At 32.4% G+C, this 15,281-nt stretch overlaps 1 protein-coding gene and 1 long non-coding RNA gene across 30 annotated transcripts in view; one reads left to right on the forward strand and one right to left on the reverse strand.

The window, feature by feature from the left end:
• Positions 1-15,281, reverse strand: part of LOC100867579 (uncharacterized) — a 200,349-nt gene that overhangs the window by 162,199 nt on the left and 22,869 nt on the right. The gene's annotated exons all lie outside the window — the stretch shown is intronic.
• On the forward strand, positions 12,248-13,814 carry LOC147658662 (uncharacterized). Its single transcript, XR_015292329.1, has 2 exons — positions 12,248-12,681; positions 12,898-13,814. It is a non-coding gene; the product is annotated as an uncharacterized LOC147658662 (long non-coding RNA).

Below are 15,281 nucleotides of genomic sequence, written 5' to 3' on the forward strand. Positions count from 1 at the left end.
CGAAACGATCGTAAACTCGATCGATCGATTTGAATTCGACGGATTGAAACCGTTTCCAATTTCCCCAAACGAATGGTTCGAGTGGCGGACGATAGGTGGCCGTGTCACCGCTTCGCACGAAGACGTCGCAAACTTTTCCACACTCAACTTCGCTAATGACCTCTCGCGACGTAACGACGTGGGCCTGACGTTCCATACATTACACGGCTAGGAGGGGAAGGAGAGAGAGAGATGCTCAGAGAGGGGTGAATCGGGGTGGAGTCAAGTTGCGACACTCGTTATTCAGTCGCAGCTGAAACACAAACCTCTCGAGGAATCTCTCCTCGTGTTATTCACGGGGGTGTAAATCCTAATGAATTTCTTCTTTTTTTTGCTTTTCTCTTCTTTTCTCCTCGTTTAACCTCGAGAAAGGGTTAAACGGTCGAAAGAAAAAGCGATTTCTCGATTCATCGTCCGTGAAGCTTAACTTTTTGTCGAGCGCCAAACTTTTGTTTTCGTTTTGTTGGCTGATAGAACGGGTGTTCGTTCTCGGGCGAGATAGTTATTGGGAATAGTTTTGGAATGTTTGAAGGTAAGAAGTTTAGGAGAAATTTAAATTTGTACGATTAATTGAAATTGTTTCAATAATAATAATAAATCTCGAAAGTAAACTCGATTTGTAAAATTTTTTTCGTTTAAATAAAATTAGAAATATAAATTTAGAAATTTATTTATTTGTGGTTCTAGTTTCTTTTTTTTTTTTTTTTTAGAATTAAATTTAATTTAGGTATAAAATATTCATAATGAAATTGATCAAAGTACAGCGTATGAATATATGATAGATTAAATGAAAAAATGAAAAACGTGATAAATATTGTTGCATCCATTCATTGCGTCTGCCACTCGTTCTTCCATAATTTTTATTCAATTTTATTCAATAGTCACGATGATTAATTAATTATATATATACGCGAAATTAATTAATTAAACAATATCATGTTCTTGCGAGAAACAGAGAGTAACCTTAAATATATTACATTTTGATTTGAATTTATATTATATGATTTCAATTTGATATTATTAAATTTGAAGTATTAAAATTAATTAAAGTAACATAATACATAAATATAACTTAAATATTTCTTATCGTGGATTATCAAATTAATTTCTCTGATTAGAATAAAAGTCTTCGTATGATTTAATTTTAATGATTCAACATTTGATAACAACATTTAATAAATTTTCTTTTAATTTTCCATAATAAGCCGTCTAATTCTGATTTTTCACTCGACTTTTTAATTAATTGATTAATAATTATTTAAAATTTACCTAAAATTAACGAATAATTTTTATATTAATTTATTGAACTATTGCTGGCACTTTAAATTTAATTTAATTTAATTTAATTCACGAATTTAATTTTCATTCAATTTGTTACAGAATTATGTATAATAATATATAAATGGTTAATTCAATTAATTTAAAAACCGATCTTGTCGTTTCTCGTTTTCCAGTCATTCGTGTATTCCACATTTGAGGCTGTCAAAACTCTCAACGATATAAAAAAAATATTCGAAGAAGATTTTCGACACAATTTACATATATTCAATATATCCGTATTCTCTTTGATATTTAAATTCAAGTTTAAATTTTTTCCAAAAATTTTCCACTAATTTTCTTTTTCCTTCTCTGTTGAGTTGATCTTCGATCGAGTTATCGATTACATGTGCTTGATGAATATTTTATTAAATTTTTATTATTTCATTTTATTCATTAATGATAAGATTCTCGTAATATATATATATTACTCTGTGGATCAATATTTTTTTGTTAAAAAAGTCAAAAACTTGAATTTATTATCCAAAAAATCTCATATTCGATCTGAAACAATCATGAGCCTAAATTTACATCGATCATTTTAAATATTATTCTTTGTGACTATTATCTAACAAGAATTATTTCGATTTATACAAAATTGTTTCTCTATTCTAACTAAATTAAATATATTCGAATAATCGATCCTTAAATCAATGTAACTTTCTTAGTTCGATGTCCAATATTTTCCAATCGTCCTATCATATTTTATAATTTTAAATATTATATTATCTTTGTGACTATTATTTAAGAATTAATTCGAGGACAAACTCGTTTCTCCATTCTAATTAAGTATAAATTCGAATAATCGAATTTTTTACGATCCAATTTACATTGTTAAATCAATCTAACTTTCTTAGTTCGATGTTTTCCAATTGTCGTATCATATCTTATATTTTTGATAAAAAGCTCGATCCTGTTTCGACGTATAAAATTTTTCCCGATTCAATCCTCGCGTTTCAACAACGTTTTTACTCGTCGTTTTGAATAATCTCTCCTCTGTGAAGAAGCTTCCCATCGAATATCGATAACATCTCGCTCGATCAGATATCGCTTTAATTATATCGCACTTGTCCACTTTGAACCTCGAGTGGCTTCGTATATTTTTCACACGTGTTCCGTGAAAAGAAGGTGACAACTACGACATGCCACGAAACTTCGACAAGCGCCATACATTAACATCGTTGACTGCTTGTCAATTTAATAATAGAGTTCGTATTCTATATAAGCGAGTCGATATAAAATATTTTGAGATTCACTTTCGATAAGAAAATTATTATCGTCTTCCCGTTTCCTTCTTATATTTTTATCGAGTATACAATGTTTTGCCAAGTTGTTTTTTGAGATGTAAAAATGTGTTTAATAGCGAAATAAATAGAAGAATGAGAAATTTAATTGAAAATATTTTTAAGCAAAGGGGAGAGAAAGAATAGTTGCGTGTGAGGAAGAGAAATAGTTTGAATTTCAACGCGTATAAAAATAGTTACACGATGGAGATGGAAAAGAATGGAAAAATATTAGATAGGAAATATTTTGATAAATAACGTTTGTTTCTTTGTGAATTCGTTCGATAACGAATATTTTTTCTGTTGGCCAAATACCTTCTTCCAAAACTACCATTTTGTTTCACCGCTATGTTTTTCTTCGTGATGTATCCACGAAAAAAATTAAATTATTTTTTTTGTATTTTTTTTGTTTCCTCTTGTTTAAAAAAATTACAGTATCTTTATTGAATTTCGTGCAACGTTTGGCTGGAGTTTTAAAATTCTTATTGTTATATAATTAGGAAATCTTTGTGAATTTTAGTATATTGAATAATTATGTAGATTTATCCAGATAAATAGTTAATTGATATAAAAATTCTTTGATAATCCTCTGATAAGATTTCAAAGAACTCGATATAATTCAACTCAATTCGATTCAATTTAGAAAATAATTATTTTATTGTCGTTAAAATTATATTATTTATTTTATTATTCATTATTATGCATAACATTTGAGATATAAATGTCTGTAAGAGGAAGGAAGTATTGTCAATTAAATCTATTTTTGATCAATATTTTTAATATGATATTTTAAACGTAAACATTTGTATAATAGATTACAGATTAATCGTTCCTTTTCCAAAAATTCTCCATTATTTAAAAATATTTTTAAATTTTCTAAATTTCAAAACTATCTCGTTTATATTTAAAAAATATTTTAAAAAATTATCTTCAAACAATGAAATTTCAAAGCTATCCCATTCACATTTCAAAACATTTCAAAACTTATTAATTATCATCTTCAAACAACAAAATTTCCCTATTCACATTTGAAGAAGATTATCATCTTTCACAATAAAATTTCCTAAATTTCAAAGCTACCCCATTCACATTTCAAAAATACTTCAAAAAATTATAATTTTTCACAAAATTTTCTAAATTTCAAAGCTCATCCCGTTCACATTTAAAAAACATTAACATCTTCCACAATAAAATTTCCAAAATTTCAAAGCTACCCCATTCACATTTCAAAAATACTTCAAAAAATTATAATTTTTCACAAAATTTTCTAAATTTCAAAGCTCATCCCGTTCACATTTAAAAAACATTAACATCTTCCACAATAAAATTTCCAAAATTTCAAAGCTACCCCATTCACATTTCAAAAATACTTCAAAAAATTATAATTTTTCACAAAATTTTCTAAATTTCAAAGCTCATCCCGTTCACATTTAAAAAACATTAATATCTTTCACAATAAAATTTCCTAAATTTCAAAACTACCCCATTCACATTTCAAAAATACTTTAAAAAATTATAATTTTTCACAAAATTTTCTAAATTTCAAAGCTCATCCCGTTCACATTTAAAAAACATTAACATCTTCCACAATAAAATTTCCAAAATTTCAAAGCTACCCCATTCACATTTCAAAAATACTTCAAAAAATTATAATTTTTCACAAAATTTTCTAAATTTCAAAGCTCATCCCGTTCGCATTTAAAAAACATTAACATCTTCCACAATAAAACTTCCAAAATTTCAACGCTATCCCTATATTTAAAAAGAACAATTTCAAAAAAACAATTACCAATTACATTTTCCACAACAACATTTCCAAATTTCCAACCCCCTCCATAAATAAAATAAAGAGAGATCGATCTGTCTCACCAAAAAAAAAAAAAAAAAAAATAAAAAGCCAACGAAACCAATCCCCTTCCCCTTCAACCCGTCCATACTAATTCCATAACAACACCATCAACGATCAACCTTCCGCAACGCGGCGCCGATCCAAAAACCTAATGAACCGAAAGATTATCGGCTGCGTACGCCACGATCACGCGACACGCAACCCCTCCTCCCACACCACGCCACGTTTCACTTTCGCGCACCCTTCTTTTCTCTTTTCCTCACCCTTCTCGCTCTCTCTCTTTTTCGATTTCGAACGCGTTCGATCGTGATACGCCGGCGGCACGCGCAAGAGGATCTGATACCAGTTATCTTACAAGCAACGATGCACGCGGCAATTCATGCGCGTGCACACGCACTCGACAACGTGAAAGAGAGAGAAGGTGTGCGGGATCACGGCCAGCCACAGAAGAGACATGGGCGATGCCAACTCGACCGAGGTTTGATGAAATGAACGTGGATAAGTAATGGCTCGTGTACCCCGATCCGATTAACGAACAACGGGAGATCTACGTGTGTCGAGTGGATGAACGTGGATGGATTGGGGAAAGTTTGCGGATTAATAGGCCGAGCCAGATGATACCTTTGCCTCTTTTTTTTTTTCCTCCTATTGTTTTTCACATTTTTTCTTAATTAACCGCTTGTGAAATATTGTGCGAGTGAACAGAGTTAGGTTAGGAATTAACGGTTAGGTCGTGAGAAGGCTTTCTTTTTTGGAAGGTCGTCTTCTCTATCAACCCAGCTTGCATTCGCCATTGATTTTGTTCTCGAGATCATTTTATTTGTAAAAAAAAGTCTTCCAAAAATATATGTATCACGAATATTTTTCGATTTTTCACAGTTGTTTTTATATTGTGTTTATATTTATTTTATTTTCGAGGGGAAGTTAGTTTTATTTATTTTTTAAACACAATTTGAAAAGTCAAAAAACTGATCAAGGGGTTGAGATTTGTGTATCTTTCAAATTCTCTTCTACGGCAATTTAACTTGAAGTAATATATTAAAAAATTTTCGATCGAATATGGAAAATAATTTCGAGTTGATTGGTAATCTTTTTAAATGTAAATACGAGTGCACCAAATTCGGTTCTAGAGATCGAAACGAATAATGGAATCGAAAAATATTGGACAATGCTTATTCATTAAGTTGCAAACGATTGAAGTTCACGAAGAAGAACGAGACGACTCTGTTCTCTGTCTCGCTTTTAATCTCCTATAGTTTATTAATATATTCGTGGAAAAGTGAAAATAAATGGAAGGCACTGGTATATCTAAATAAAGAATTTGAAAAATAAAATATTGAAACGTAACAAAATATTCGAATACTTGAATAACACACACATATATATATGAAACATTCACAAGGATAAAATATGGAAGAGAAAATGGATAGATAATTAAATAATTCTATAGAATAAGAAGAGGTGGAATTAATAATAAAAAAATAATTCGAATAACGAAACATTTGGAACGATGTTATTGGGATGAAAAGAACGTTGAAATATATACGTATACATAATAGTGGCACGATTCAAGATGGCGGAACAGTGTGATAAAAATCTTGGAATAACAAGTGGTCGAGTAACAGAGAGACGATCTTTTATATTCGATTGCAACGTCTAAATGTTTAATTGCAATATCGTATACACTTTAAAACGAATGACATATAATCCACGCCCATTATCTCTCCTTTCTCCGAATTCTTTTGCAATCCTCAGCTAGCGATAACCAAGAGCTGGTAAAGGGTGATCCGTAATGTGAATCGAGCTACAGCATCGATTTGCAGAATTGATCCGAATAATTAAAGGAATAAAATATTTTTGTTCGAGTACTTATTCACTCACTTTAATTTAACTTGGCGTATTAAATTTTTCTTTTCGACCTTGGAAAGAGTCGAGAATATTATAGAATATTCTTAAACATTATAAATATTCTCGTCGTTTTCGATATAAGCATCTCTTTTTTTTAATAATAAAAGTACAAATCGATTACACGAATTCAGATCGAAATTAACTTTCAACTTTGAGAATCTTATCTATGTTCCTTTTAAAGGGAAAACTGCACAACGACACACCAATTTTATATGAATTTCCGATGAATTCTGCAAGTTTATTATAAACTTGAATCTTGAAAATACGAGGAATGAGAAAAATTAATTTCGATGAAGCGCGTAATTCGCTCTTTTTCTAATGAGATGAGAAGAAAACAAACTTTCCTTCTCGCGCTTGTGCGTATACAGCATACGTAAAAACAAAGGGGAAAAGTGAAAATTTGCGAAAGAAAAAAAAAAAAGAAAAAAGAATCCGTTCGAATCCATGGAAGAAAAATAAAGGGTGGGGCAAACACTGTAGAGGATGAAAGCGATAGCGAAAAGGAGACACGCGTAACGATAAAAGAAACGAAACGTGTGAACGTAACAAAAAGTGAATTACTAAAGGGATCGGAAAAAGGAAGAGAAAATTAAGCACGTGCGAGGTAGAGAACAAAAATTGAATAAAGAAAAAGAGAAGAGAAGGAGAGGGGGGAGGGGGGAGAAGCGGACAAAAATAGAGCGAGACGAAGACGATTCGCGCGAGGAAAAAAATCTGGAGCAGTGTTTCTCAACCTCGTTAAAAGATTTTGATTTTGCTCATCTCGTGGAAATAATGCCAAATTTCATATCTTCAGAATGTCAAATTAATCCTTCACTTTTGGCAAAAATCCAAAAGAAAGATTTTCGAATTTTGATTTTTCTTAATTTATTCATTTCTAATAAATACTCGTTTCCAACAAAATCGAATCCCAACTTCGAATCGTCACTTATTTCGTTTAACTTTATCCCGCGAAACAAAATTAAGAAAGATTTCGTTTCGTTCGACAAATGATTCAAACGATATCAAACATTTCAAATACTACTACTTTTTCTCCTTATAAAACTGATAAAACTAAGCTAAATGAAAAAAGAAAAAATGAATTTCTTTCCTTCTCGAAAAAGATTCGACGATTAAAAAAAGAAAGAGAGAGAGAGAAGGCATGAGAGGCACTGGCCTCGGACGTGAAAAGTGGAGAAAGAGATCGCTGAGAGAGCGATCGGTAAGATAGGAAGACAAGAGGCGAGGCGGCACCTCAATGTCGACGACGACGATTGCCGGTGAATGACGAGCGTCATTAGTTCGTCCACGTTGTCAATGGATTCATTGCTGCCCATTACGACGTCAAATCCTCTTGTACGATAATCTAGCGATAATGAGAGCTCGTTAAAGATGGAATAACGTGGGGCGTGTACCAGTGTCGTCGAGGGATCGATGCCTCGTATACACGCCTTTTCTATTTCTCCTCCCAGATGCGTTTATGCATATCCCGTCTTCCTTTCTCCCATTTTACACGCCTCTTCAATTCGACCACCAAACTCGTCCATAATAGAGAAGAAGAAGAAGAAGAAGAGATTCGTTGCGTGTATCGGTGTCTCATTTTGGCAGCTAACAATCGTTTCGTGTTTCAGTGATAAAAGCTCGAGGGAGCTAATATTTCAATCTTAAATCGTCCTTTCCTACGTATATTAAATTATAATAAATGGTGAATAGAAAAGTTTCGTAGTAGTTTTTTTCATCGTGATCGTGTATGTTTAATCTTCAAGTAATTTTGAGATATCCGTTAGATTATACGATTACGATTCTTCTTCGAAATTAAAATGAATGTTTAATTTTGTAATTGGCACTCGTTTTCATAATGGTTAATCGATTTTCTGAAATCGAGTCTCGTAACGTTATATTGAATGTAATAACGTTATGTTATGTTCCTCTTCCATCAGATAATATTAAAAAAAAAAAGAAAAAAAAACTAAGACATTGCACGAAAGAATGGATAAAAATCGGCGATCGAAAGATCGAGAAACGAAGAATTTAACCCAGAAAAAAATATGGCGACGAGTAGGAAAAGAGCCCAGCCTTGAAAGAATCTCTTCGAAAGATTCGCGATAATTGGACGCCGCTTTAAGCGCAAATGGAAGTATATAAAGGGGCGGATATAAGGGGAGTGGATGCGAGTACGTGGAAAATGAGGTTCGCCTGTGTGCAGATGCGAATCGACAGGCTGTTGGGAAAGGCTGCGCACCAACGATGCCTTTCGACCTCTTCTGGTTCACACGTCGTTACTTCCCTCCCTTTATTCGCTATTTATTCTTGCGTGTAATCGAAGGCAGAGTTTTCTCGTTTTTCGCCGCCCCTCCCTCCTCTTTTTTCCCTCCTCTTTATACTCTGCCGTTCATTCGATTTCGTTGTTGGCTAAACGTATTAAATCGAGAGACAACGGTTAATGGTTTTGTCGAGGAGAGACGGTTGTTCGAAACGGTTGTATCTCTCCCATCCCTTTGCCTTTTTATATATATATATATAAAGGAAAGGAAATGAGCGACGAGTTTGAAAACAGGGGCGGCGCTGTCGTCGATTCGAAGAATGAAAGAATTTTCTCCTCCTTTTTTTTTTTTTTCTTAATGGCCTTCGTAAATTGGTAATCCTTTTTTACGTTTTATGGCTCGTGATTCGACTTCTTCTCTCCGTTTCCTTCTTCCTCTCTTAGAGGTTAGAAGTGCGGTGTTTGGTGGAACGATTTCGATGCCTTCTTCTTCTTTTTTTTTTTTTTTTTTTTTTTTTTTTACGTAATTACGTAGAATCGTACACTTTGATTTTCTTATCCTCGAGTCGTCTAGATTGTGAGAAATAGTTTTGCATTTTGTAATATGCTTCTCGTAAAAATTACGTAGGAATTCATTTTTAAGGGAGTGGATTTTTCGAAGAAATAAATTCACGAGCTTTTTATCGCGATTATTTATTGCACAAAAATATGGATCGAGGCTTATTTCCTAAGTTACACGAACAATTTTCATAACAACTCAAATTTACTTTATTTCCTAAAAACGCGTTTCTTGTTTTTTCAAAAATAAAATACCTACTTATTAACAATTTTAATTTATTCATTTTTCGATCTTTCGAAAGTGTACCACGAATACGATGTAATATTAACACATTCCATATATAACTGAATATTGAAATAAAGAAATGTCAAAAATTTGTATTCGAAGAATTTATAATAATAATAATCGTGACAATTTTCGAAAATTATTTTTCCCTTTCGATCCTTTGAAACCAAAGCCAGCCGCTAATTTATTTTTTACCAACGTCTCGAAAAGCTTGACTAATCTGCCCGATGTAATTTCGGAAAGCAGCGTTAAGACCGATATAATTGGTTACATGTGTCTAATTGGGAATGTTGCTAACGACTTTTGGCACGAAGGAAAAATGAAAAAGAAAAATGTCTTTTTAGAGAAAAGAGGGATCATTTCAATTACTTTTTGACGACGATGAGAATTGAAATAAATTGGAATGTTGATTATTATTACTTTTTATCGTTTACTAGAAAAATAACAAAATTCTATGAAGTTCAAACAATTATCATTTAACATATTTGATTGTACATTAAGCAAACACAAATTTTGCTGGTAAAATCGTTGGCGAAATAATTGCAATCAATATAAATGTTTATAACACAAATTTATCAACAAACATTTCGAATTTATTTTCCAAATAACGATGATAGATGATGATAATAGAAATTTCGTCCTCTAAATGGAATTCTCGATTTAAAAAGAAATGATTTATTAAGAATATCCATTTTTTCCCCCTAATTTTACCCGACTACGGATCCTTTCTCCTACGATTTATTCAAAAAAAAAAAAAAAAGGAAAGAAAAATCTCTCTCTCTCTCTCTCTCTCGTTCTTTGACATCGATCGTTTCTCACCAATACGCGCTTCTTTTCACAACCTGTGTGTAATCTCATAAAGCGCGAGGTTTCCAAATCCACAAAGGAATCGTCGATCGATCTCTGCGCGACTCGCCGCCCAACGCGCATCGATTTTTCCCTCCACTTTTCCGCGGCTCGGAAGAAATTCGATTGTCCAGATTGATGCACCGAATGCAAAAACAAAGAAATCGTCGATTTGTACACGCGCATACACGGTTCATTTGTGGGACCTGGTTCATGGCCCAACGACTTTCGGGGATGAAAGCCTGTTTTTCTCGACGAGAACAGGAAACTGATCTACGAGATGAATTTTTTAATTGGGAATAACGCGAACAAATAATCGAAATTTTATATTAGAACAACGATTATTTTCAATTCTAACATTTCGAACAAACGATGAAGTTAATTTTTCCAAAAGTGCTTTCCAAATCTGAAATCAATCAAGTTGTGACTTAATAAGTTTTGATCCAATCGCGTCAAATCTCGAGCTGTGAAGTTGCTATGGCATTTCTACCATGTATATAACATTCATGCTAGCTGATATGTATATTTGTGAGTTCAATCTTTTAGTATTATGGCGTGCAAAATTTTGGAATCTTTATTGATTTGTCGATTTTGTATGATTTTTTTAGAAACTATTATGATCACATCTGGTAGAGCATTTAAATATGATGTCATTGGGTTAAACAATCAAAGGACTCGAGAAACTAATACCTTCACGGCCTAGATACGTTTCGAAAAAGTTGGCCGTGAAGCGAAAAGCCGTGTAACGAATCGATTATTTTGAAACCCATAGAAATTCAATTGGATCTGTTCCAATTTTTTATAAAATAAAAAAATAGTTTTTAGTTCATAAAGCATTCTCTTTTTATAAGAACGAAACATTGTGGGCCATAATTAAAAAAGGCTTGTAACTCTCCATCCACTATCGCAATCTCTGTTTAAAATATTTATAAAAATCGCTTTTTGCAAAACTTTCACTGTCATCAACAACGTTCAATATTCCTTTTGACGACATTTTTAACCCTTCGCGCTCCAATGCTGACTCTCAGCGACAATATTTAATTGTATTTGATTTTTTTAAAATATCGTTTCACGAATAGATTCCTAAGCTGTTTACTTATAATCTTGTAAAGTTTGACAGTCGTGGAAATAGAAATATTGAGTTTGAGAAGGAAAATAGCGATAAAAATAAAGATGCAGCACAAGAAGTTGAAAAATAAGAAAGACTTCAAATGACAAATCGAATGATTGGATTCTTTTATCTGAAATTAGATCATGATCGAATTACAGTTCAACTTTGACAGTCGCAATAGAAATATTATTTTCAATGTTTTCGAGTTTTGTAGGCATGGAATGAAATTAGTTCGAGATGGAGATGAGTTTGATTTCTCGTTATTAAAAAACGAAATTATTTCTATTCGAGAGAAGGAAAATAGCGATGCAGCACAAGTTGAAAAATAAGAATATTAATATTGTAATATTTGTTCTCAACGAAATAAGAAAGACGAAAGACATAAAACGTGATACTTTAATATTCAACAAAAAATTTTATATGTGAAATCATTTTAAGTTAGCTAAGAAATTAGCTAGATAATTTAAGTTGAGACATGAAAAAACACGAAACAATCGAAAATATTTATTCTTTAAGAAGAGCTAGCATCAGTTTCAGATCGACGGTTCCGTGAAGCCACAGAGACAGTTTTGTCGTATCGGGCCAGGCTTCGAGGCTGCCCGTTTTCGTAATGTAATTAATCAAGTTGAGCTGATCCACCACCGGCGTGAAAACGCGTCACACCAGCGCCCTCTCTCGACCTCCTGTTCTTTCGACTGTTGTTTGGATCGACGTATCGTCGAGCAACTTGACGATAAATACATCGAGATCCGTTCCCTATTGTTCGCGATACATTAAATTCCACCCGGTATAAATCATCGCAGAGGAGGGGATGAACGAACGATGGTGCGAGTTATAAATCTAGCAAATACGAGTGGTTCACGCCTCGTGGTTAAACGTGGCGTTTCGGTATATTTTTCCGATATTTCATCGTTCTCAAAGCGCGGCTGTTGCATCCGAGATGCGGATAATATCGTCCTTTTGACGTGTTTTAGAAACAGAAGATCCATTTTTCGAGCTTATATATTTTCGCATGTCGAAGAAATATCGGGGATACGTCGATACGATAGTTTTTATTGCCTTACCGACACGTTCTCGAATATTCGAGAATGCTATATTTATGCTGTATACTGTTTGGAATTGGGCTCGCGAGGTAAATTTGTAGCCACGTGTTATACGGCGTGTTTAAAAATTTTCATCTTAGTGGATTAATCATTCGAATTAATGGGAGAGAAATGGAGTGTCTCGAAATTTGTTTTGAAGGTAATTAAACGAGGAAGTGAAAGTATTTGAATGTTATAAGAAAATTCAGATTTTTAACAGAAATTTGTGTATATTTAAACTATAATAAAGCAATTTTTTTGTTTCAATAGATTCGTGTTTCTGTCTCTTTAAAAATTATGTGTTATATAAGATTATAAATTTAAAAGAAGAAAAAGAAAAAACATTGGTACTCTTATCTTGTGTTATCTATTTCAGAAACATTTGAAGCTTACCTAAGGCTGCAAGATATAATTTTGAATTTATGGCGAATTTTATTGTTGGGTATTTTTATCCCTTTATAATGTTAACGTTGATTGACAAGAAAGTGGAATATTTTTCGAATATTTATTAAAATAAATGACAAAAAAGGAGGAAAACAAAATTGCTCAAATTGCTTTAAATAACTCTTGACTTTGAATGAAAATTGAAATATGAATTTTGTTTACATCGATTTTAAAGAAATTTCTGAAAAAATGGATGGATCGTTCAGATCGAGCTTTTATCATCTGACTGACGTTCGTCAGTTAAATGAGATTGGATATTTATATCCAAAGGTAAATTTGGAATTGGAGTTACTGTGAACGGATCCGATTATTTTCGACTGAATTCGAAACGAGATTTTTAAACGAATCGAATTTATTTCGTGTCGATATGGTAAAATAGCTCATCGCGAAATGCATATTAATAAACATATAAAATGCACATTAATACGTATCAAATTGTGAAGCTTTAATTCAATTTTCAATTAATTATTCCTCGGTCGATCGATCGATATTTTTAAACGATTAATTTCAACCAACTCGTTAAATCACCATTTTAATTCCATCCCTGAAGAAAGAAAGAAAGGAAAAACAGAGAAATCTAATTAAACCCATTTTATAGATAATTTTAAAAAATTACTCGTTCAATCAAAGATAACATGCATAAGCGTAAAGAAATTTAAAAAAAAAAAGGAAAAAAGAAATTATTTACACGTGTTATATATATTTCGCATTCGACGAATATCACTCCATTCAAGAGTGAATTTTAAGCGACAAGAATCACATGTTGTATAAAATAAAAATATCAATTTATATATACAGCCCCAAAAATTGTGCGCAACAGTGTAATGACATTAAAATGTATTTAAAATATCACGTTGTTGCATTCACGTACGTATAACGAAATACCAATCATTTAAAATAACTCAATCGATAATTATATAACCCACGATGAATAAATAAAGCTAAAATTTATATGCATCCTATATACTTTAAAGTGAAATATATATCGGATCGTGCGTATTATACGCTAAAAAAAAAAGGAGAAGAAGAAAAAGAGAAAGAAAGAGAAAAAAATCAAACAATCGTAATTCAATACACGAGTAACACAACTATCTGAACATTTCTTCGCCTACGTGAATCGCATTGCGCGATAGAATAACTAACTTCCCCATCCCTTCCTCGTCGGTGCATAGCTTTTACTTCCTTCTTTATCGACATTCGCGTAAATGAAAGACAAATTAACTTTGCGAAAGAGAAAGTTCCATCCCGTTGTTTTTCCTGTAAAACGTTAATTGGAAAAACGATTTTATACATCGTATGCGGAATGAAGGAAAAAAGAAACGATTTCCAACAAATTACGTGGTAAAGATACGTGGTATATATAGTTCGCGAACATGAGTTGAACAGCCGATCATTACATCGTTAATTTTTGTTTTAACAGTAATTATCGCGGATCGAGTTTTATGAATCGATCCATGATGGGTATAGAAATGAAATAGAAATAAAAATTTTCAAAACCGGATCTTCTATTTTCTCCTCCTCTTACCTCTTATAATGGAAATCCATTTATACGAACGAAATTTTGATAGTCGATCAATTCTAGCTCGAACTTCTAACGCAATAATCATAATACAAAAATTAATCGATGACTTGTTAAAAAATAAATTTCTCTCTATCTAAAAAATCGAATCTAACCTATTCCACTGATTTTTAAATAGTAACTTAACCTAACCTAACCTAATTCTGCAAACGAGGAAATAAAATCGCGGCTGAGAAACTGGTAGTATTTATGCAAAGTGAAGGTAAACCTACCGATATCATCGAGGCGTAGAAATTTCATTAGAATTAACAGAGTGAACGAGCCTTTTGAACGAGCCTTTAATAATATCGCTTTGTTCCATGATATTCGGCAATCAGCATAGAAAGAAAGAGCGAGAGAGAGAGAGAGAGAGAGAGAGAAAGCCGGCAAAACGAGTTCCCTTTGGCCACTATACATCCGATGTTGTATTCGTGCGGGCATACATGGGGAGCAATTGTGGCATTTCTAAATGGCTACATCCCTTCGTCAAGACATTTTACTAGAGAAGACACGAATAGAATCGAGAACAGTGGCTCAGATGAAGGATCAAATTATTTTGGTTCATTTCAAATACCATTTACCAAAATTAATATTTTCTTCTTTCAAACTTAATGCTGTGAATTTGTGGAAAGTTAGGTTAAGTTTAGAAAAAATAACTGTTTTTTTCTTTTTTTTTTTTTTTTGAATTATGATTCTTTTACGTGATATTCAAATGACTTTTAATATTAATACTTTATCCCTTCGGTTCAGCTAATGTT

The sequence above is a fragment of the Apis florea genome, unplaced genomic scaffold (genome assembly GCF_048593485.1).
Source record: "Apis florea isolate Af1SG1 unplaced genomic scaffold, ASM4859348v1 contig_1789_pilon, whole genome shotgun sequence".
Lineage (NCBI taxonomy): Eukaryota > Metazoa > Arthropoda > Insecta > Hymenoptera > Apidae > Apis > Apis florea.